Source organism: Protopterus annectens, chromosome 16.part0 (assembly GCF_019279795.1).
Source record: "Protopterus annectens isolate FY-2018-M chromosome 16.part0, PAN1.0, whole genome shotgun sequence".
In the NCBI taxonomy this organism is placed as follows: Eukaryota; Metazoa; Chordata; order Ceratodontiformes; family Protopteridae; genus Protopterus; species Protopterus annectens.
This window is the reverse complement of record NC_056750.1, coordinates 62,671,931-62,694,136: the sequence shown is the minus strand read 5'-3', so window position 1 is coordinate 62,694,136 and position 22,206 is coordinate 62,671,931. Positions and strand designations below refer to the sequence as shown.

The 22,206-nt window shown below is 37.7% G+C and overlaps 1 long non-coding RNA gene across 1 annotated transcript in view; it reads right to left on the bottom strand.

Moving 5' to 3' along the window:
• Positions 1-22,206, bottom strand: part of LOC122790311 — a 492,281-nt gene that overhangs the window by 147,195 nt on the left and 322,880 nt on the right. The window contains exon 5 of the long non-coding RNA XR_006362985.1: positions 16,147-16,167. This is a non-coding gene — a long non-coding RNA (uncharacterized LOC122790311). The remainder of the gene's footprint in view (positions 1-16,146; positions 16,168-22,206) is intronic.

Here is a 22,206-nt window from a genome sequence, read left to right as displayed (position 1 = left end):
TTATCTATTGACATTTGTTGATGTGGAAAGTCCACTGGGTCACAAGCCCATTTTTAGTGGAGTCCCAGGGAGAAAAGCTCCAATTACAAATCAAATTTTTTACAACAATATACTGTTTACAATAATAAAACAGTGTACAAAAATTGTATACAGTGTTCTAGTGATTAGTAATACACATAGTACAAAGTTTTATACACTCTGGTTGGGTGTTTGTAGTATACATTTTAAGTATTTTTATGGCATTCATTATATGGAGTGAAAGACAATAGATACATTCATAATAAACAGTTCATTTGTGCACTTCAGTACATGGGAAGTTTAGGATTTAGCCTCATAAATGGTTATTGTAGATCAATATGTAAGTATGCCTTTAAGAAGCTTTCCAGAGGCTTGCACAAGTGTATAAACACTGAGCATGTGCAGGCCTAACTGCCATTTTGTAGTAATCTGTTGAGATGTAAGAATGTATGTCTGTATAACCTGTCAGTTAATCAGTTTGTTTATAGTTTGTTATGCTGCTACCCATCCTGATGTGTTCTTATGCAATAAAGCATCTAATGAACTACCCCGCCTGTTCATCTTCTATGCTGGAGAGGGACAAGCAACATAGTGCCAGAATGGGATCCAGTTTCTCCAGATTCATGACTGAGAGGCACTTAGTTAAGACTGGAGGAATATAAAGTAGTGAATCATCCCTACTGCATGTGCAATTCACAAAATGGGTCAGAAACGAATTTTAGGTATTAAAACTAGCTCAAATGATTTTTATTTGCAAAATATTAAATGAAGCATACATAACACTCAAAATAAATTTCTAAGTAAATGAAATGCCCGAATGTGTGGCATATTGATAGAAATATTTGAATAACTATGGAAAATGTTTGAAATACAGTCCAAATTGCATAAAACAAATAAAATAAAGAAAACGATAGCACCTTTTGGCTCAGCACATACCTTTTTCATATTAATTGAAGCTATCCGAGATATCTGAAGTGTATAAAGTGTTTGCATGTTTGTGCAGTATTACAGTACAGTTATTTCGCAAAATGCAGCCATTTCAGAGCATATTTCACAAAGTACAGTGTTTTGAAGAGTTTATTGTGCATTTGAATGTTGTTACAAGCGGCTGTGTGGGCTTGTTCATATATAATTACAAGGGCCATATTTTCAGTGTGTTCAGACATAATTTGTTGGCATGGCAGATGGATTTCAAAAACCAGGACCACTTGTGTTTGATACTAATATTGTCGAGATCTGGAGAGTGTTTGAGCAAGAGTACAATATTTTCATACAGGCTGCATTTTCTGATAAAGATGATTGTACAAAGGCATTTATTCTGTTTAATTTAGCTGGGTCAGAAGCAATAGAAAGGGAGCATTCATTTGTGTATGCACCTGCTATATTTGCAGGAGAGGGGGAAAACCATCATATAGTTGTACCATCTGAGTAAAGGGAAGACCCCAAATGCATAAAACATAAATTTAGAGAAATGTAAACCCCCAAATGAATATTACAATAAAAAGGAACTTATTTTACACAAAATATCAAAACCCTGGTGAAACTTTTGCAGCATATATAACTGATTTGAGAAACAAGACTAAAATGTGCAGATTTGGTGATTTAAGGGATGAGTTGATAAAAGACAGAATTGTGTGTGGTATTAAAGATGTTGCTGTGAGAAAAAAAAATTCTTTTGTGACAGTGATTTAACTTTGAATAAGGCCATTGAGATTTGTCAGATATATGAGATTACAGAAAATCACACAAATAAAATGAGAAATGCCTGCTTACAAATGAAAGTGGCCTTGGAAGACACTGCAGTAAAAACAAAGTTGATAGTATGCAGCACATGGTTAAAAGAAATAGGGCCAAGCACTTGGCAGCAGCTGTAAGTCCTGCAACCCTGACTGGTAAACCCCAGAACTTTCTAGCAAATTCCAGAGCATGCACAGTCTCACTGAAGCACAAGACTGAGTCAATGAACTCAAAGAAAGGGCCCCCATCCAGTTTCATTACTAACTGTCATAATTGTGGTGGTACTCATGAATCCAAAAGAGAAAAGTGCTTAGCTTTTGGTCAACAATGCCACAAATGCTATAAGTGGAATCATTTCAAAAGGTTTTGTAAATCAAAAAGGGAACATTTCAGGAAACAAGTTGATCAATTTGAAAGCTGTGACCCTACTTTCTATGTTGATGGTGTGTCAATGCTTAGTGAAACAGTCAATGCAGTTGATTTATGGGCAAAGCATGAATTATTTTGTACTGTTCAGATAAATGGCAAACCCATAGATCTTAAAGTTGACACAGGTTCAAAGTGCAATGTTATGTCTGCAGAAACATTTGCTAGAGTATGTGATGGTGAGAAGCTTGATTTAACAAAGTCTGCAAAGCTTGTTGCTTATGGTGGTGAAAAAATTCAAGCAGAAGGCTCGGTAATACTTCCATGTTATTCTGCTGGGAGAAGCTAAGACTTATTATTTTATGAGTTCAAGAAGCACGTACAGTCATTATTAGGGCTCAGAAACAGTTTAAAAATGAGACTGCTTTCATTTAATAAGGAAGTCCACCATGTTAGCTTAAAAGACGAGTATTCTACTTTCAACCAGTATATTTTCTCTACCTATGCTGATTTCTTCAAAGACAAGCTAGGTAAGCTTCCAGTTGTTACTCCATGAAGTTAGACCCAGAGGTCAGCCCACTTGTTAGATCAGCCTTGAAAGTTCCAGTAGCCATGCAGAACAGAGTCAAAGCCAAGCTAGATAAAATGGTGCAAAAAGATGTGATCTGTCCAGTAGATGAACCAACTGAATGGGTATCCTCCATGGTGACAGCTCATAAGAAAAGCTCAGATGATATTAGAATATGTATTGATCAACTAGATTTGAAAAAGACACTGAAAAGACATCATCATCCAATGCGTACAGTCAAAGAAGATGCAGTTATTATGCCATATGCCACTGTTTTTTCTGTCTTGGATGCAAAGAGTTTCTTTTGGCAAATTTTGCTTGACCGAAAATCCTCATTGCTAACCATTTTCAGTACTCCATTTGGCAGGTACAGATTTTTGAGAATGTCATATGGGATAAATTCTGCCAGTGAAGTCTTTCAATGTGCAATGGAGCAAATTTTTTTCTGGGTATCCATGTTCTATTATCCACAAAATACAGGAAAACAAACTGCAAAATCCCAAAGAATAAGGCAGCACGTCTGGAACAGCAAACTAATTTATTATAATTATCCATGTACTATTATAGTGGATGATATTCTAGTAGGAGGTAATGATGAAGCTGAGCATGACAGAAACATCAGGAAAGTTCTGGAGAGAGCTTGTGAAGTGAATCTCAAGCTGAATCCTCAGAAATTAAAATTCAAGTTATGAGAAGTCACTTATGTCGGTCATTTGTTTACCAGTTCAGTTTTGACCAGACTCATCCAAGCAAACAGCTATTCTTGAGATGCCAGCTCCAGACAATGTTCCAGCCCTGTAATGTTTTCTTGGCATGGTTAACTACCTAGGCAAGTTCATTCCAGACTTGAGCCAAATATCAGCACCACTGAGAGATCTAACATGTAAAGATGTATCCTGGTCATGGTTAGAGCAACACCAGGGAGCATTTGATGTCCTGAAACAGAGAATTGCCAGTCCACCAACTCTCAGATACTATGACATTCACAAACCAGTTACTCTTTTATGTGATGCTTTGAAATTTGGTCTAGGTGAAATCATTCTTCAAGAGGGTCAACCTGTTGCCTATGTGTCCAGATCTAACCCAAACTGAAATGCAGTATGCTCAGAGAAACATCTCTTGGCAATTGTGTTTGCATGTTCCAAGTTTCATGATTATATTTATGGTAAACCCATCTAGATTGAAACAGACCACCAACCACTAGTTACTATTTTGAGAAAGTCAGTGCGTACAGCTCCAGCCAGATTGTGACATATGGTACTGAAATTGTGAAAATATAATTTCAATCTTGTCTACGAGCAAGGCAAACTTTTTTATCTTGCTGATACATTATCCAGCTCACCCAGAACAACCACTGAACAGGATGAGAATGAGCAGCTTGATTTTGAAATCATGGAAGTGAGACATTTTTCTTCCACATGTCTTAATGAACTTAGAAGTCATACAGCCACAGACCCAGTTTTACAGAAGCTCAACCACTTTATTAAGCAAGGATGGCCATCAAAGCAATCTAGTTTACTTCAAGAAGCACAACTTATTTTCCTTAGAGAGCTGAGATTTTGTTTGACAATGATATCATCGTGAAAGGTCCCAAAGTCGTTGTTCCAAAGGCCTTGCAACAACAGTACATTACTATTTTGCATCGTGGCCACCCAGGAGCAGATTCTAAGAAGGGTGAGAGGTCTAGTATTTTGGTCTTCTATGTCACATGATATTGAGAGAGTATTTTCATCTTGTTCTGTATGTAATAGTACTAAGCCGCATCAACAGAAAAATCCACTTCAGCTGAACCAGATTCTTGAACTACCTTGGTCAACAGTAGCCACTGTCATTTTCAAGTGGAATGGTCAACATTGGTGTCAGTAGACTTTTATTCAAATGAAATAGCTAAGAATGGAAAGAGGCAACCACCAGGCGTTGAATAATCGAGTTTTACAAGTAAAACTTTTAAAGTCTTTTAATACATGCACAAAGGTGAGCGCTTTCACAAACCGCTTCATCAGACCATAAAAATTCCTAACTGCAAAGAACACTTCCTTATATATTCATGACATGGTAGAAAAGTAATTATTCAATTAACAATTAAGAATATGTATATCTTATTATATACAACTAACTACTTTACTTTAACATTGTGTTCATAACTACTATGTATCTAGTCATATTAGCAACATCAAATATCTAAATATGTATATATGAATTCTAAAATAATCTAGTATAAAAAAGTAACTATAAATAATATTATAAAAAACATCGTCTGGATGCAACTAATGCTATACATATAAAATGCAACATTGCTATGTGTCTACTACTGGTGTTATAATTAGATAACACTTAATGGCAGAAATATATGTGCAAATAAAAGATCGCTGAAGTGTATATAAATTTATAAAAACATCCTATGGCTGCAATTTATACTATACAAATAGAATGCAACATAACTAAATGTCTGCTGCTGGTGTTAAAGCTAGATAACACTTAGTGGCTTAAACATAAATACAAATGATAGATATATATATATATATATATATGCAAGTAAGAAACGTATATAAGTTTATGTAAACATCTTATGGCTGCAATTCATGCTATACACATAGAATGCAACATAAGTAAATGTCTGCTGCTGATTTTAAAGTTAGTTAAAGTACTTGGTGGCAGAAATATATATATACAAATGAGGGATATACACTAATGAAAATGTTATAAATGTATATATATTGAGATAAATCATACAATGGCAAATCTACTATCTAGTAATTAAACCTCTAGATCTCAAAATAGGTTTAAGTGAGGCCCTCTTATTAAGGCCTTTACCTTTATCGGCCCTCATTGTCATTATCCAGTTTGTTTCCTTTTTCTCTGTGCCATTCCTTGTGTTACCTTCCCTTATTCTAGGTGTTACTATGTCTATGACCTTGAAGCGGAAGGCATGCTCATGGCCATTAGCCAATGTGTGTTTTGCTAAAGCGTTATTTACATAACCAACCCTGATAGCATATAGATGTTCTCTCATTCTATTACGGAAAATCCTATTGGTTTTATCGACATAGAAGGAGGAACATACTTGGCAAACAACAAGATAAACCACGTGAATGGTACTGCAATTGGCAGACACTCTGAATTTAAAAAGCTGACCTGTGTCTGGATGTATAAAGCTATTACCTATATTAATGTATGAGCAAAAATTACACTTTCCACAGGGATTAGTCCCTGTATAATTTATGGTATTGTGCTTCTGAGAAGAATAACAGAGCAATCTTTTGAGACTAGGTTTATTTTTATATTGAAACTTAGGCCTATCCCCAACAATATTTCTTATCTGCATGTCTGTAGTTAAAATATGCCAATGATGACTAATAGCATCCATTATGTCCTTATTATCTATAGTATAGAACATGGGTATCTTCAGTTCTAAAATTCTACTGTTTTGCTTGTTATAAAGATCAGTACATTCAGAGTAGTATGGTGCAGCTCTATTTTCTCTTAAAAGATCTATACTCTGTAGACCATTTTCTATCTCTGAATATTTATAATCACATTTTGATAACCTTTCCTTAAAGGCATTAATCTCTTGTTTATAGCAGTCTTCTGTTGCATTTAGGCATGAAATCCTCATACCTTGCCCATTAATAATATTACTAAATATGTATTGAGGGTGCATGCTGCGTCTATGAAGGAGTATATTTCTGTAGCATTTCTTCCTATAGACACCAGTGTTGATATAGGTATCCATCACTCTCTCTACATATACGTCCAAGAATTCTATTTTGGTGGATGAAAAATTAGATGTAAATTTAAGGTATGTGGTCATACTATTCATTTGTGTAATACACTTTTCCAATTCATCCATGCTACCATCCGAAAGGAAAAAAACATCGTCGACAAAACGGCAATAAAAAGAAACTTGTTTCTTATACCATGCATTGGAAAACAGCTCTCCCTCCTCCCATAGAGCCAGAAACATGTTGGCATAGCTATTGGCACGTGAAGTGTCCATAGCCACGCCATCATGCTGAATATACATAGTCTTATCAAAAATGAAGACATTGTTTTCAAGTATGATCTCTAAAAATAAACAAATGAGATCTATCTTTTGTTCATTATACTCACTATGTTTAGTGAGATAATTCTTGATGGATACTATGCCTATGTCATTTGGAATTATTGTAAACAGAGACTGTACGTCAAGTGTCACAAAGAGCATATCTGCTTTCATCTCAGATTTACTAATAAAGGCATATAAGTCAGATAAAAATTGTTTAGTATCTTTGAGAATAAAATTATTCTTATCTAATATTGATCGGAGTTGCTTTTCCACGTACAGAGAGAAAGGCTTGGTGCACCATCCCCTACCAGAGACAATAGGTCTCATGGGGGGATTACTGCCATCCTTATGGATCTTTGGTATACCTTGGATGATAGGGATCATAGGATACTCTATTTCAAGAAATTTGGCTAATTCACTAGTTATAATATGACTATCTACCAAATCAACTACCGTTTTAAAGATGGCATATTTGATGGTATCAACTCTGTCTTTATTAATGGTGCTATAATATGTGGTATCATTAAACATATCCAACATAGCCTCATGGTAGCTCGTTTTATCCATAATAACAAGGGGTCCACCTTTATCTGCAGGTCTGAAAACTAGTGTATCATCACGTTGTAATCTTTCTAATGCCTTTCTCTCACTTAAGTTTAGATTATATATATTTTTCTTGCATGTATGATTTAATTTGCCTTCATTATACATATTATATACATCTTCTTCGACTAAACTATAAAATGCTTCAACTAGAGGGTGATTGTTCGGTGTGTATTCACTAGGTCTTTTAAAAGGATAGTTGTATTCATTTTCACTATATCTGAACTGATATTTCAACATAATATTTCTTGTAAATATCTTAAGATCAGTTAGGACATCTGTAAGTCTATTACATTTGTTGGGAATAAAATTCAAACCCTTATTTAATACGTAAGTTTCTGTCTGAAATGTTCCAAACTAAACAATTTTCATCTGATTCCACATCTTTTTGAGGGTTTGGTTTGATTCCCTCTCTATTGAGAGCTTTCGCTTCTGTCGTCCTCGACTTACAGAGCGGTCTCTCCTTACCTCCTTCTCCACAGAGATGGGAAGGGGGAACTATAGTTATTTTGACCATTGCTCACGTTAAATCTCTGTGTTACACTTGCTGTAGCATTCATTTTTGGTCTCACAACAGGCTGGTTAAAGTCATTATCACTTGATTTACTAGGTTGTTCCGTATGTGCCGAAATTGGCTGTTGCATTGTCACTGTTTGTGGGTTAATATTCAATATGTTAGAAACTATAGGCATGTTAGGATTCACATTATTACTTCCTGAGGTATTAAAGTCATTATTAGTTGAGCTGGTATCCATATCATGCTTATTACTGTTATTCACATTAATACCATCAGTCCTGTTGCTATTAGGGGATGGCAAAGTTGTAACTTCTTTCCTGACATTAACAGGTGTTTGTCTGTAAGCTTGGCCTGATCTTGGTCAGGTAAAGACATGGCCCTGTCTGAAATCCTGAGTATCCCTATCTAATTTACTGTGTTTTTGCAGTAATAAACGCCTCTCGTATACCAAAATGCCATCTAGCACATTAGATAGCGCACTATCAACAATAGCAGTAGGGAAGCAAGAATATAACATTTGTTGTTGCTGTATTATAGAATTTCTCAAGCTTTCTTCTTCTGGTTTAAAGAAGTCTAGCAACAGTCGAATATAATTTATGCTCACCTCTATATTTAACTTTTGCCACCTAGTAAGGAGTTCTGGGTATTGCTCTCCGTAGGTAGGCATGTTTAAAACTCATAGCCCTCTTGGTATTATGCCTCTGTTGAGGCATACTTCAAAAAGCTGTCACTGCGTAGAAAGGCTTTTAAATTTAAAAGAATCTGCTTCTAGTTTCTCCATAGCTATTCGTACCTGCTCTAAAACATCCGTGCTTGCAGATGCTGCAGTTTCACTGTTACCAGCTTCATAGAGTAACAAGGGATTTGTGTCGCTTCTCATACACGTCATGAATTTAGTAGTTAGGCATTCGCCTCCGCTATGTGTAATATTGAATCTGGTCTCTACTGCATTTGGATTATTCCCCTGTTCATTAGGGTTAGTTGAACTATTGCCATTAATAATATTCTCATCTGCCTTTATAGACCCGACTGGTCTGTAATCCAGTTCTGTGTTATCATTACCTTCGGTCATGTCTCCGTATGATATAAGTGTAGAAATAATAACGATAAAAGAAAACACACCCATAGGAGTAAATGCCTCTCCACTGGTGAGAACGATATAAGTAACAAATCCAATAGCCAAGAATAGGAAGAGGCAACCACCAGACGTTGAATAATCCAGTCTTACAAATAAAACTATTAGTCTTTTAATACGTGAACAAAGGTGAGCGCTTTCACAAACCGCTTCATCAGACCATAAAAATTTCTAACTGCAAAAACACTTCCTTATATATTCATCACATGGTACAAAAGTAATTATTCAATTAACAATTAAGAATATGTATATTTTGACTCAATATCTCAGAGTGACTTATCCAGTGTTTTATTTCCAGAGGATGTTCCAGTAAATATCCCTGTTGCTAAGATGAATCCCAAAGTTCCTGATATGAGTTGTTCACTGAAGACTGTCCCTGTTGTTAAACCCAGTTCTGATTACTATGTTACTAGATCAGGTCACATTTCCAGACCATGTTACAGATACACGGCAAATTGGACATGAGCATTGTGTTTGTTTCTAATGTCTGCATTATTGCATGTCTTATTCTAATCTCATTTCATTTGAGGGCAATCTATTTAAGAGGGAGGATGTAGAGCATAGGTTCATAGATTCATAGATTAGTACTAAGCTAACTGCCCTTGCGAGCCATTTTAAGCCTCCTAGCCAATTATCCCTTGTGAGACTCAAACCCTGCACCTTGTGTTTGTAAGGCAAACACCTTAACCATTAGGCCACCCTCCCAAACCCCATAATATGTATGAATGCCTTTAAGAAGCTTTCCAGGAGTTTGCACAAGTTTATAAATACTGAGTAAGTGTGAGCCTGACTGCCATTTTGTAGTTAGCTGTTGAGATGTAAGCATGTATGTCTGTATAGTCTGTCAGCTAATCAGTTTGTTTATATTTTGTGATGCTGCTACCCATCCTGATGTGTTCTAGTGTAATAAAGTATCTAATGAACTACCCCGCCTGTTCATCTTCTATGCTAGAGAGGGACGAGTGACAATTATACAGATGAGACAGAGATTGACATGCGTTAACTGAATGTAGGAAATTCAACAAATTATTATCTGAAATTGAGAAGAGTCATACTAGTAGGCAAAATGTTAGAGTTTGATTATGGTGGGCTATAGTTCTGGGCACAAGGACAGATCTGTTTGTTAAGAAAGTAGCGCTTAAGGTGCATTTGAAGGTTTTTATGGAATCTAGTTGTGTAATAGAGGGGGGACAGGGCATTCCATAAAAACCTACAGAACAGATACATAGCCAAATCAGCATATGGAAATAAGGTACAGAAGGAAAGCAAGTGGTGGAATGCAAAAATCCAGCAAGTCATCAAAAGAAAGAAGGAATGATGCAAACATCCAGCAAGTCATCAAAAGAAAGAAGGAATGATGCAAACATCCAGCAAGTCATCAAAAGAAAGAAGGAATGATGCAAACATCCAGCAAGTAATCAAAAGAAAGAAGGAATGATGCAAACATCCAGCAAGTCATCAAAAGAAAGAAGGAATGATGCAAACATCCTGCAAGTCATCAAAAGAAAGAAGGAATGCAGGAAAAGTTAGAGATAGAAAAGACAGATCAGGCTAGGAAGGAATACAGGTTGGCTAACAATGAGAGTAAGAGAAGAGTTGCAATGGCCAAGAATAAGGCATCCGAGGCACTATATGAGCTTCCAGAAAGTGACTCAGGAGACGGCACAAAGAGACGACATCATGGAGGATGAAGTAATAAGGCATCAGAGGCACTCTACGAGCTTCCAGAAAGTGACTCAGTAGATGGCACAAAGAGACTACGTTATGGAGGATGCAGTACTGATTGTAGACTTAGAAGATACAGGTAAATAGAGGACTTAACTGTACATGTTATTAACTAGGATATAAGATTGATGTAAGAATGCATAGGGGTAAGCGGAAAAGGGTTTGGGTTTATAGTGAGATTGGTGTATTTATGTTTAGGAGCATAAACAGATGTGTGTGTATTTAGATAATAGTTAATGGTAAGTTCAGTGAGTTTGTCAACTATACCCGAGTGGGGTATTGTATCAAATGCCTTACCCAGGTCCAGGTAGGTGGTTTGCACTGTTTTCCCCTCATCGGTTGCCTTGGTGTAATTCTTAAAGATGTCCACAAGGTTTAGTAGGCATGATCTTATAGAATCTGAGATCCAAGAGTGTTGCCACTTAATCTGCTTTCCTAGTAGGTCTATATGTCATTCTCTTGTCAAGTATATCTGTGTGACACCTAGGAATATCAGAATCACTAATTGTAAATGTTGAAATCCCCTTGTAAATTAGAAATAATGTTAATTAATTTTATTGCACTTCCTCCCTCACCATTGTCGAGGTTGGGTCCCATTCTGATCTCTTGAATGCCCTTGTGACTGTAATGCCACCCAGGACTCGTTCCTTTGATTGTTCAACCTCTCAGACCTCCTGAGAGGTGGAAAATGTAAAGGATCTACTATGCCTTCATTGCCATCACTAGGGATCCCATCACCTAGTCATTCATTGGAATGCAAAGCTTTCCTCACTCGGGGGACCTAGACTTGGATACGCTCTACCTTGCTCATATTCAGTTTTTTCATGCCATAGCTTTTTTCATTTTTTGTCTTAAAATCATTAATAACCTTATCTACATGTTCAAACACCTGAAAATAATCCTCTTTGTAATGTTCAAAAGAAAAATTTTAATATTACTGTACAAAAATTTGATTTCAGTCTCTAGAGCGTCCATAGTCCTTTGATTGCATCTCATTAACATCTTCATCAATTTATATCCATATCTATCGAACCAATGAAGTACATCAAGATGGAAGACAGAGCCCTCACAAAGTCTTGTCTGGAAATTTCCAGGACCTTAAGCCCTTTGGTACCATTTTATTTTTAATACATTCCTGAAAGTATGAATTCTCCAGCTGCAGTTTCCAAAACCAAGTAAATTTGTTTTCAAATGTCTGAAGTTGTCTATGAATAGATTTTCTCATGGTATTAGAAAGTTTATACCCACAAATAAATTCTACTTTATATTATAACTACTCACCAAGTTTGATAGTTTGTCAACAAAGATTGTTCAACTGCCAATCTGGCTGTATTACCACATCATGGGAGCCGCATAATGAATTGCTAAGCCATTCATTACTTCTGGGGGTTCTCATTGGGTCGGGGTGATATCCCTATCACTCCATGTTTCTAAACTCATCATGGCCTCTATTTGTCAACCACAAAACTTCTGTTCCAATCTACTCACATTCACTGATGACAATCTAAAGGCTTGCATTTTATTGTGATTCATCTCTGAAGTCCTGTATAACTCATTGTGAACAAAATAACTTAGATTGTTTGGAATAAATGTGCGTTATTTTAGAGTATATATTTTTGTTTTGGTACATGTGCACAATTTGGTTATCTGTTTGTCCAGGGCCATCTATTCAAAAGCTGGGTAATAGTTGAGTAGCAGTAGAGTTTTTAGGTCCATGATAATATCCCAGATTGCCTTCTAAATAGCCTTAAGTATGGCTTACTAGGGACACTGGATTCACTATTCAACCATAGCCTCCACACAGGCTTCATGCCACATGAATGGAGGACTGCAATGATCACCCTTCTCCGCAAGGGCAGACCATCCATGGATCCTGGAAACTACAGACCCATTAGTCTGACTAGTTTCATGCAAAGCCCTGGAAAGAATTCTCATGGAAATGATTAACAATTACATGGCTGCTTCTAAGTTAGGTCATGCCTACTGAACCTGATGGACTGTTTGAGATGGTCACCAGTGCAATAGATGAGGGAAAAACAATGCATACTGTCTACCTTTTCTTAGCTAAGGCATTTGATACAAAACCCCACTTGGGCACTGTTAACAAACTCACAGAATTAGGCGTAAACCCTTATATAACTTGCTGTTTAACAAACAGGATACAGGAAGTTCGGATCAGAGACCACCTCTACAATTAGGCCAGTCAGTAGTGGAATCCACCAGGACTCTGTGCTGGGTCTGCTTCTCTTTGGCATCTAGTTTTTGGAAGTCAGGACCAATGTCAAGGGCCTCTGACTTACCAAATTTGCAGATACCCACAAGCTTAAGAGCAATCATAGAAAACAACAAGATAATATCTTACAGGAAGGGCTAACATGGACAAATGACCAGTGCCAATGCCAAGGCTTAAAATGTAATGCCAAAAAATCCATAATAGGAACTTTTGGGAAGTCAGGGTCTGAGGGAAACTACTTCACTGAAAAAACAACACTTGTAAAAGTAGACACAGTAGTTAGGGATTTGGAGACTTATGCAGATATAACCTGACTTAAGACCAATATGTGTCTAAGGTAGTAAGAGAATCATTCAATGTCACTCACTTATAACTGAGGGTGTGGTATTTATGTCCAGGGAAGTCATCCTCACACTGTACTTGGCCCTTATCAGACTCATCACTGAGTGTAATGTCCCTTCTGTATGTACCCGAACAGGCACATGCAAGAGTTGGAACATCCACATAGGTTCCTCACAGAAAGTTTACAGGGCATGAACACAATGTCCTATGCAGATTGCCTCAAAGCTCTATCTCTATACTCTGTTTCATACAGACTGCTGAGTGATGATTTATGCCTGGCATACTAGGCATCCTTGGATTCTTCTCTGATGGACATTGTATGTATCTGCAAAATTAACATTACCAAGGCTTCTATATCTATGGATTTAAACTTTGCTTGCAACTTAAATAGGACATGATGGAGGGAAGCTATATCTCTCAGAGAATCCCCTTTCTCTGGAATAAGCTTCTCATCCATGTGAAGTAGACTCCTTCCATAACTTTATTCAAGAGCAAACTGGAGGAGTAGATGAAAAACTGAACATTCTCCCCTGGTCTTGCATGTATGCCTATGATGAACAGAGGCAAACATTAAATCAAGCCCTAACATAAACCCCTTAAAATAACCTTTAAGGTACAATAACTTGTTAGATACATTTGGGCTGCATGGCTTAAGCTTATAAAGGCCCTGCTGGTCATTAACCTAGAATACACCATCTATGAACCACTGCACCAGTCTCTTGAGCTAATTCGCTCCCTCTTTCTGCAGTGACTTCTCCATAAAACCTTATATAGCAGCGCCGCTCTTCCTCTTAGCCATGAGGTAAAAAAAAACATCCAGTATCAGGACTGCTCACAATCTAACAAGGCTGTACGCTTCTCTAAACCAGCACTTTCACTGAGGATGCATTCCCTATCTTAGGACCTATCTTATATGACTCACCATCTACTAATCTCATAATTCTTCTTTGTCAAAAATTATTAAAACTAAAAAAAAAAAAGTTTAAGTAGTTACTAGACGTGTTCTAGTGGATTCTGTAGCTGTCAGACTGTTTCATTCATTCCCCATAAGATAACAACACTAATTATCTAAAATCTTCATATGAAACTTTCTTTCTCTCAATCTTAGTTCAGACTTGTAAAACTGTTTCACAATTTGCTAATGTTGTAAATGTGCATGTCTTCTTTGGATTGTCTTAAAGTAATATTGTGTTTCATGCATATTTACCTCACTTGAGCTAGAAATGCTAAATTTGTTCACTACTAGTTCTTTCTTCTTATGAGATCCTCTAGACTTTGATTTATACTTTTACTTTATTGTACTCCTGGAATGTAAGCTAGAATCACTGCCTTGTGAAATATAAATAAGAACTAAACAAATAATTACATACATACATAGATTCATACAGGAATATATATTCATGGCATAAAAAGCAAAAGTATAAACTTTGCTTGATGCCTGATCTGGTATGTCTATAAATTAAGGAACATTTACATAGTCATGTAAGGTTTCCTGTCTATCTGGATTTGGCACTATTTTTAAAAACTGTTTTTTTTTTTTCAAAATCAAACATAAGAAAGGAAGGGATACACATCTTAAACTTAAAACAAAAAAAAAAACAAAACAAAAACAAATAAAAAGTGTATGTGGCGGTTGAAGATTCAGTTAGTACACCAGTATGAAAGTAGGTTCAAAGCTGTTTTTAAATAACTATCAACAGAAACAGCTTTTGTCAGACAAACAGAAATGTGGCAGAAATGCAACATGTAAAGTGTTAAACCGCAAATCACCTAATCTGTGGAAAGTCAGACTCTATGTCTGTGCAATGAATTCCTTTTGGACAGATACAACCATTCTGTTGCTAGGCCTTAAGTGTGACTGTATGGACAAGCTTGTCATGGATACACTAGATGGTCTATATTTCTGAATTACCTTTTCACTATTTGCAGGCAGAGCTTGTCTATACATCTCTCTGGTCACCTCTTGAACTAGAAACCTCTTTTAGTGGTTTAGAGGTGGACCATCCATGTAACATTCTTAGTACAGTTCCTTGTATGTAACTCACTGTGAACTATATTTATGGAAAGGGGGTCTTTCCCTGACAGCACACATTAATGCTTGGTGGTAAGCAGAAGTAGGATGATTGTGTAACCGGCACACATGCATTAACAATGCAACTTGCACCAGGGCTGTTTTTTTTTTTCTAGTTAACAACTAGAAATTCACATTGTAGGGGGTGTAAGACTAATATAGCAGTTATGCAGAACATTCACAACCATACAGGACTATGGTCAGCATCAGGAAACGCTGAATGATGGACCATGATGATGAGATAGGTAATTTAACATATATACACAAACTCGTGCGCACAGAAAAATGAACGTGCACACAAATGCACTGATTAATAAAGAGAACATACAAAAACACTCTGTATATCTGTTTCTCCAGCCTTCTACTTTTCATAGTGAGTACAGCAGTGCACCAGCTGAAGGCTTGTGTATACACTTATACTCACCATTACAACAAGTTTATAAGAGCACATCTCGTAACATTTCCAGCTGTAAGGATTTTATACTTTTTCTGTAAAGGTTCTGCTTTACAGAGTAGCAGTTCTACGATACAGAACAATGATGTTACATAGCATAAAATAAAAAAAAATAATTTATATGCATTATTAGGGTCTCTTTCATGAGAGTGGATGAAACTTTGATTTTTATGAGTAATGTACACTGAACACTTAGCATTCTTCCATGTGTTTATATTGCAGAATGGAACAATGAATGGAAATGGTCTTACAGTATGATACACTACGATGTCTGATTTACACGTGGTGTACTAATGTCAACACTGTATTTCAGATCCAAACCAAACACTCACCTTCTTTACCAACTCTTTTTGCTAAAAGAAAATAATGAAGCAAGACAAATAAATTAAAGCATTATGGCAATTTAAATCAAGTTATCATAAAATTATAATTTTATTGATGCAAACTCAGCACTCATCTTTTCTATAAAATCTATTTGCTAAAAATGTAATAATAGGTGTAAAACGTTTTACAGAATGTTAAAACACTGTAGTTTATATAAAAAATATTACAGGTGCAAAATCAATACTCAGACTGGCTGTAAACTGTTTTACTGAGAGAAAAATGCAAGTTGTAATAGGTTACAGTACTATAGAGTATTATGACAATTCTGCATTTAAGTACAAGAAACAATTGTGTTAGTGAAACAGACTGACAATTCTTCTTTCTGCAAAAACTGTTTCAGTAGGATTCAGAAAGGCTGCAGCCACTATTGTGCCATGTCAACACTGCTTACAGTGTTTTCTCAAGGAGCCCCAAAGATTATTACATATGCATGGGGACAGGGCTGTTTTCAGGATGATGAGCTCCCCACAGTGGTTGCAGTACAGACCCATCACTATATCATGCTGAACCGCACTGCAGGTGGTTGAGACAACAACAAGCAGCACAGCAAACAATGAAGGTGCACTAGTGTTTATGGCAGTCATCCACACACACACACACACACACACACACACACACACACACACACACACACACACACACACACCAAAACTCAGTTGTAAATGTGTAGCTGTAAGCTAAGGAACTGTATATGCAGAGAAATGATCTATGAAAGAGGAAGGTGAAGGCTGGCAAAGAGCAGAGTCTAGCAGTGTTACAAGGGCAATAGAAAATTCAGAAACACAAAGAAGACTACAGAGGGAGCTGCTGAGCAAAGTAGGGAAGCAAAACAAAAGGGAAAATGGGAAAGGACACCTAAATGTAGAAGTAAAACTCTGTAACAGGATGTACCAGCCTACAGCAGTCCTAACAACATCAAACTATGATCAGATTATCTGTACTATAATATCAATGTCATTAAAAGGAAAATATTCAGTCTAGAAAGAAAACAGCCATTAAGTTGCCCGCTTACATTATACACATAGTCCCTTAACAATGTAAGCCACAGCAGCACTCCCAGCTTTTTTTATGTTCCTAAAGCTGCCGAGTGGGCAGGAGTACAGTACTACCATTAGTTTATGAACATTGATGCTGCATTTGGAGTCATGCTTGTAGTGCTGAACTGTTCAATGTTTGGGAGTTTGATTGCGCTGCTTGTTACTTTTGTAGCAGGCAGCTTGCTACAGTCGCAGTGTAGAAGAGTTTTTTTTTCTAGTACAAGAAGACTTTTTTTGCTCCTCAATCTAAAGTTGTGGGTGGGGGCACAGATGGGGGGGTTGGTCATAGCACCCATATAATCTTCTTTTACCTCTGGTGATAACTGCTTCAAAAAGTGAATGTTACAAAGAATTCAAGTCAGAACATAGCTTCAGAATTTTGGAGGGAAGTTGGTCACAGACACTCATATATTAAAAATGTTACATCCTTAACAAGCCAGCAGTTCTACAACTGTATGTCAGTCAGTCTGGGCTTGTGGAAGTACTACTACAGAGGTACAGTGTGTAGATAGGCCTACCGCATTGATAGACGTACAGACATAATACGTACAAACAGAAAATAAACCGCTGGAGATTGTGGCTGTGAAACAACTCTGAACAGATATATGAATGGCATTTGTAGTCGTCTTCAGAACATTTCCAAAAAAAATTACTTCAGGCAGCATTTCAACAACGGGTAATGCTACTTGTCATACAGAAATGTAGTATTATTGTGATGTATAAAACTGACAAGCACATGCATACTGCGAATGCTCTGAGCTGTTATGTTCACTTGCATTTACAATAAAGAAACCCTACTTTGTTTTGGTTGTTTTCTCATCAGTAATAACAACTGAACAAGAAAAAAACATTGACCATTGCCAGAGGCTCATTATTTCCATTCCTGTTCAGCTGCTAATACAATACTAGGCTACTGGGTTGTATTCCCTTCAGTAAAACTTAGTATTGTATTTAAAACTTCAAGATTGTGGTTGTTTTATTCCCAAGTCCTGGATGAAGAGGCATTAATTGTCACACCATGTATTTGCCAAAATCAGAAGAGAAGCAGTGAAAGCAAAATGAGACTGAAATTAATTAGTGAGATGCAGCAGTTTCCAAGAACAATCCTAGAAGGATGTCCTGGAAAAAAAAACTCCCCTTAGCTGTGCAGCCATATTTTACCTTCCATGCCAAACTGATTTTATTCATGGACTGGTGCTTAAAGATAACCAACCTGCTGTGCCCACCTTCTGACAAAAAGAGCTGCTACCCAGGAAACATGAAGCACATCTGAGTAACGTAAAATGCACTAAACAAGCAAAAGACATTACACGTTTGTCTTGAGAATCCTACTCAAATTGAAGAAATTTTTAGGTCTTGTTTCATGCATACAATTCTGCAAAAGAGTGTATCTCAAGAAGAAATTGTTCTGCTGGTTGAAAGGTACAGTATTTCTATTCCAGTATGGTGGCAAAAATCAACTAATATGTACTGTCTATTATTCACAATACCATGAGGCATTCAAACAGAGATATACAAAAACAATGACTATAACTCTCGCAGAAGGAATTTTTGTCAGTCATGAGATTACTGAGATATCATTTCTAACAACAGTCTACAATTTACAAATTAAAACTTCCATAGCTTTTAATGATATGCTTTAGAATGTAAATTTTGTCACACTGCCAAAGCTCCAAAATACCCACAGACCAATGGACAAGTTGTAAAGACCACCCAGACAGAAACCACAGCCACAAAATGAATATCTGTACTAAAGATGTCAGAATGCATTGTTGTGCTGTTGGAACTCCTGAATATTTCTCTACAGACAATGGGGATGTTACTTGCTTGGCTCTTAATGGATCACAGAACTCCTTACCCCACAGGTTCATAGGTAAGTACTAATCTAGCTGCCGTTGCAGGCCATTTTAAGCCTAGCCAATTTCCCTTTGGGCATGAAATAATCTATCCCATTTGGTTATAGCTTAGCCTTGCTCATCCCACGGTCGATGATTATATATTACCCCTAATGACAACAAATTGAGGTTCATACCATAGATCATTTTGAGGGGACCCCTGCATGGGATAAAGCATTTAGGAACTGCCTCTGTTCATTAGTAGTAATGGGGGCAGTCCAAGGATAAATTTTCTGTTTCCCAGCCATAGATCTAAGTTGAGCCTGAAAATGGACAGGGATGAATTTTGTTTTATGTGAATGAGGAGTCTGTTCCACAGAAGCAGTATCCTCTGTGAGATATATCTGTCCCTCCAAGCCATTGCAGTGATGTTGCAGAAGAGCTTTGTATCCTTAGGTAGTATTTCTGATAATTTTTGACTTGCCCATGTGCAGTAAACCCATCAGTAATGTATACACAGGTCACCTCTTAGCAATCTGCAGGACAAAGTACCATGGCAGGGCTTTGCATCAGCCCATGTTAGGAAATACATTTTCCATACCAAATCTTTTCATAAATTTCTTCAGAAATCTACTCACTTTTGTTTTATTTTCTCTTCTACACCTTCAGTACATCCTCACTATTGCAAATAAATTTCAAGTCCCCATCTTTAAGGGATATTCCTCACTGAAATCTGATTTCTCCAAAAATCTTAAGCGCCATAATAGCAGTTTTTAGTGGAATATAAATACATGCCAGCATAATCTGCTACTGTAGAGTAGACAACTGGGACTCCACTGACTTCTGGACGCCCATCAGTAGGTTACCCAACAGAGACTTGGTCAGCTTCTTCATCAAGTCTCTCTGGAAGTGTCATATGAGTAAGGTAATTCTGAGCATCTGTCCATTTCCCAAATCTGTCCAAATTCCTTGAATCCCTGTTAGATGGATAGACAAAGGTACTTTCCTCTGTGAATTTTTTCTTTGTGGCTGCTGCAACAACCATAGCATCCACTGGTTGACCCTTGCTCCAGTGTATCCTAGTCACAGGGTCAATTAATGTCTTGTCTGGCTTGCAGGGTATTGGCTCCACCACATTAGGCTCCTTCCACAACTGCTGTACAACCAGGTCTTTAAGAGAGTGAGTGGGCGGTACCACCCAAGGGGTAGAAGAGCCAGCCCAAACACCTAGAGAAACAGACTCCTCAGTCGAGGCCACATTGGAGGACCAACTCCCTCGCTGTTTCATCAATCCAAGAATATCACCAAAGGTGAAGTCTTCTAGAGGAGATTGTGGAGACCCTTCTCCCTCATTGAAGTCTCACTCTTCAGTGACTGACCCCAGAGAGGAGTCTATTCATGTCCTTTTGCAAGTCCATTTCTTAATAACATGTCCCATATGGCTTCTGAAGAAGGTTAAGAATCAGACAAGAAGCTTGTATGACAATCCCTCCCCCAAGGCTGAAGGAGAATGACTTCTTCTTTTGGCTTTTCTCAGTTAGGGGTCGCCACAGCGGATCACTGTCCACTCATGATTGGCAGTGGAGTTTTATGATATCGAGTTGCCAGCCCGGTGCCCAACCTTCCACAGAAGGCACACACATGCATGCACTCATGCCTATGGCCAATTTAGTGTGTCCAATCCACATACAGCATGTCTTTGGGATGCGGGAGGAAACCGGAGCACCCAGAGGAAACCCACGTGACCACAGGGAGGACATGCAGACTCCGCACAGAAGGCACCCCAACTGAGGATCGAACCGGAGAACCTCTTGCTGTGAGGTGGCAACGCTAACTGCTGCACCTCCGTGGCCACCCGCTGAAGGAGAATAACTGCCCTAGTCAATTGGGCTGTGCAGATTCAGAAGCAGTATCCGATGGAAATAGTGACTAAGCTGAGCATGGCAGAGGCACCTCTTCTGTTGGTCTGGAGATAAACCCTTTAAAATGCCTTGAATACCAAAGATACAACTAGAGTAGTGGAAATGCTCCTCCTATCTGAAAAAGATATAGGAAGGTCATCCTCCAGTCCAATTCATCCTGGATCAGAGAGTGACAACAGAACCAAGCTTTTGTGCACTGAAGTGTAGAGATGGATATGAAAATTGTGGCATTGACCCCACTCCCCCAACACTGGATTCAAGACTTCAGCTCTGAGAGTTGTCCTGATCTGATGAGTTGAGAGAGTGAAAGATACAGTCAAAGTCAAAGCCAAGGGACCTGTCAGCTATGACTTCAGTGGTGTGGAAAGGCTTGGAACAGTGGGCTTCAGATCAAAAGGTCAGACAAGAATAGGAAAAAACAATGGAAGGGCAGATGAGGCAATACCCAGGCCACCTGATGTTGTCAGAAGGACCCCCAGTTGAATCTGCTTCAGAAGGAACCTCTGCATCATTCTGTTGACATCTGCTTCTGTAAGGCTCCTTATCAAATGGAAGGACCTCAAAGACAAAGCCACTGAAAGTGGTTGATATGGATACCTCTCCTACAGGAACCAGCTCCAGTAAGAAACATGGAGAGGTCATCAAAGAATGGATCCAAGAGGTATACTATTTTCAAATGTTTGGGCACTTTCTATGCCAGATTTAAGGGAGCTGTAGGATTCAGAAGCTGGTTTCTGGGTTTTATACTCTCTTTTCAGATTTCTTTTTTCTTTCTCTCTGAGTTTTCCTTTCACTTTTTCCTTTGATAGCTTGAGTTTCTCAGCTCTCTTAGCCAGAGAAGAAGGAGTTGATGTTCTGCTTGAGGATTAAGAAAGCCCTTTAGTGCTAGCTTGTCTCTATGTCCCTGAAAGCTCTGGAACCAAACAAGACACATGCCTTGTATATGGTATTCAAGTGAGTAGCTCCCAGGCAATAGACCCAGAATGAATAGGGTCCTGTAGTAGGATTTTTTGGCCACATACCAAACACTTCTTAAAACCATACTTGTCCGAAGTGACAGCATCAACAGATACAAAGACCCCAACACTGAGACAATATTCAAAGGGTTAAGAAATATCCCCATACCTAGTCACTCAGAGTAGTGATACAATTAAGCACCATTAAAACAATAAGATAATAAAATATTAGAACTATAAAAGAAAAACATTTTTTTA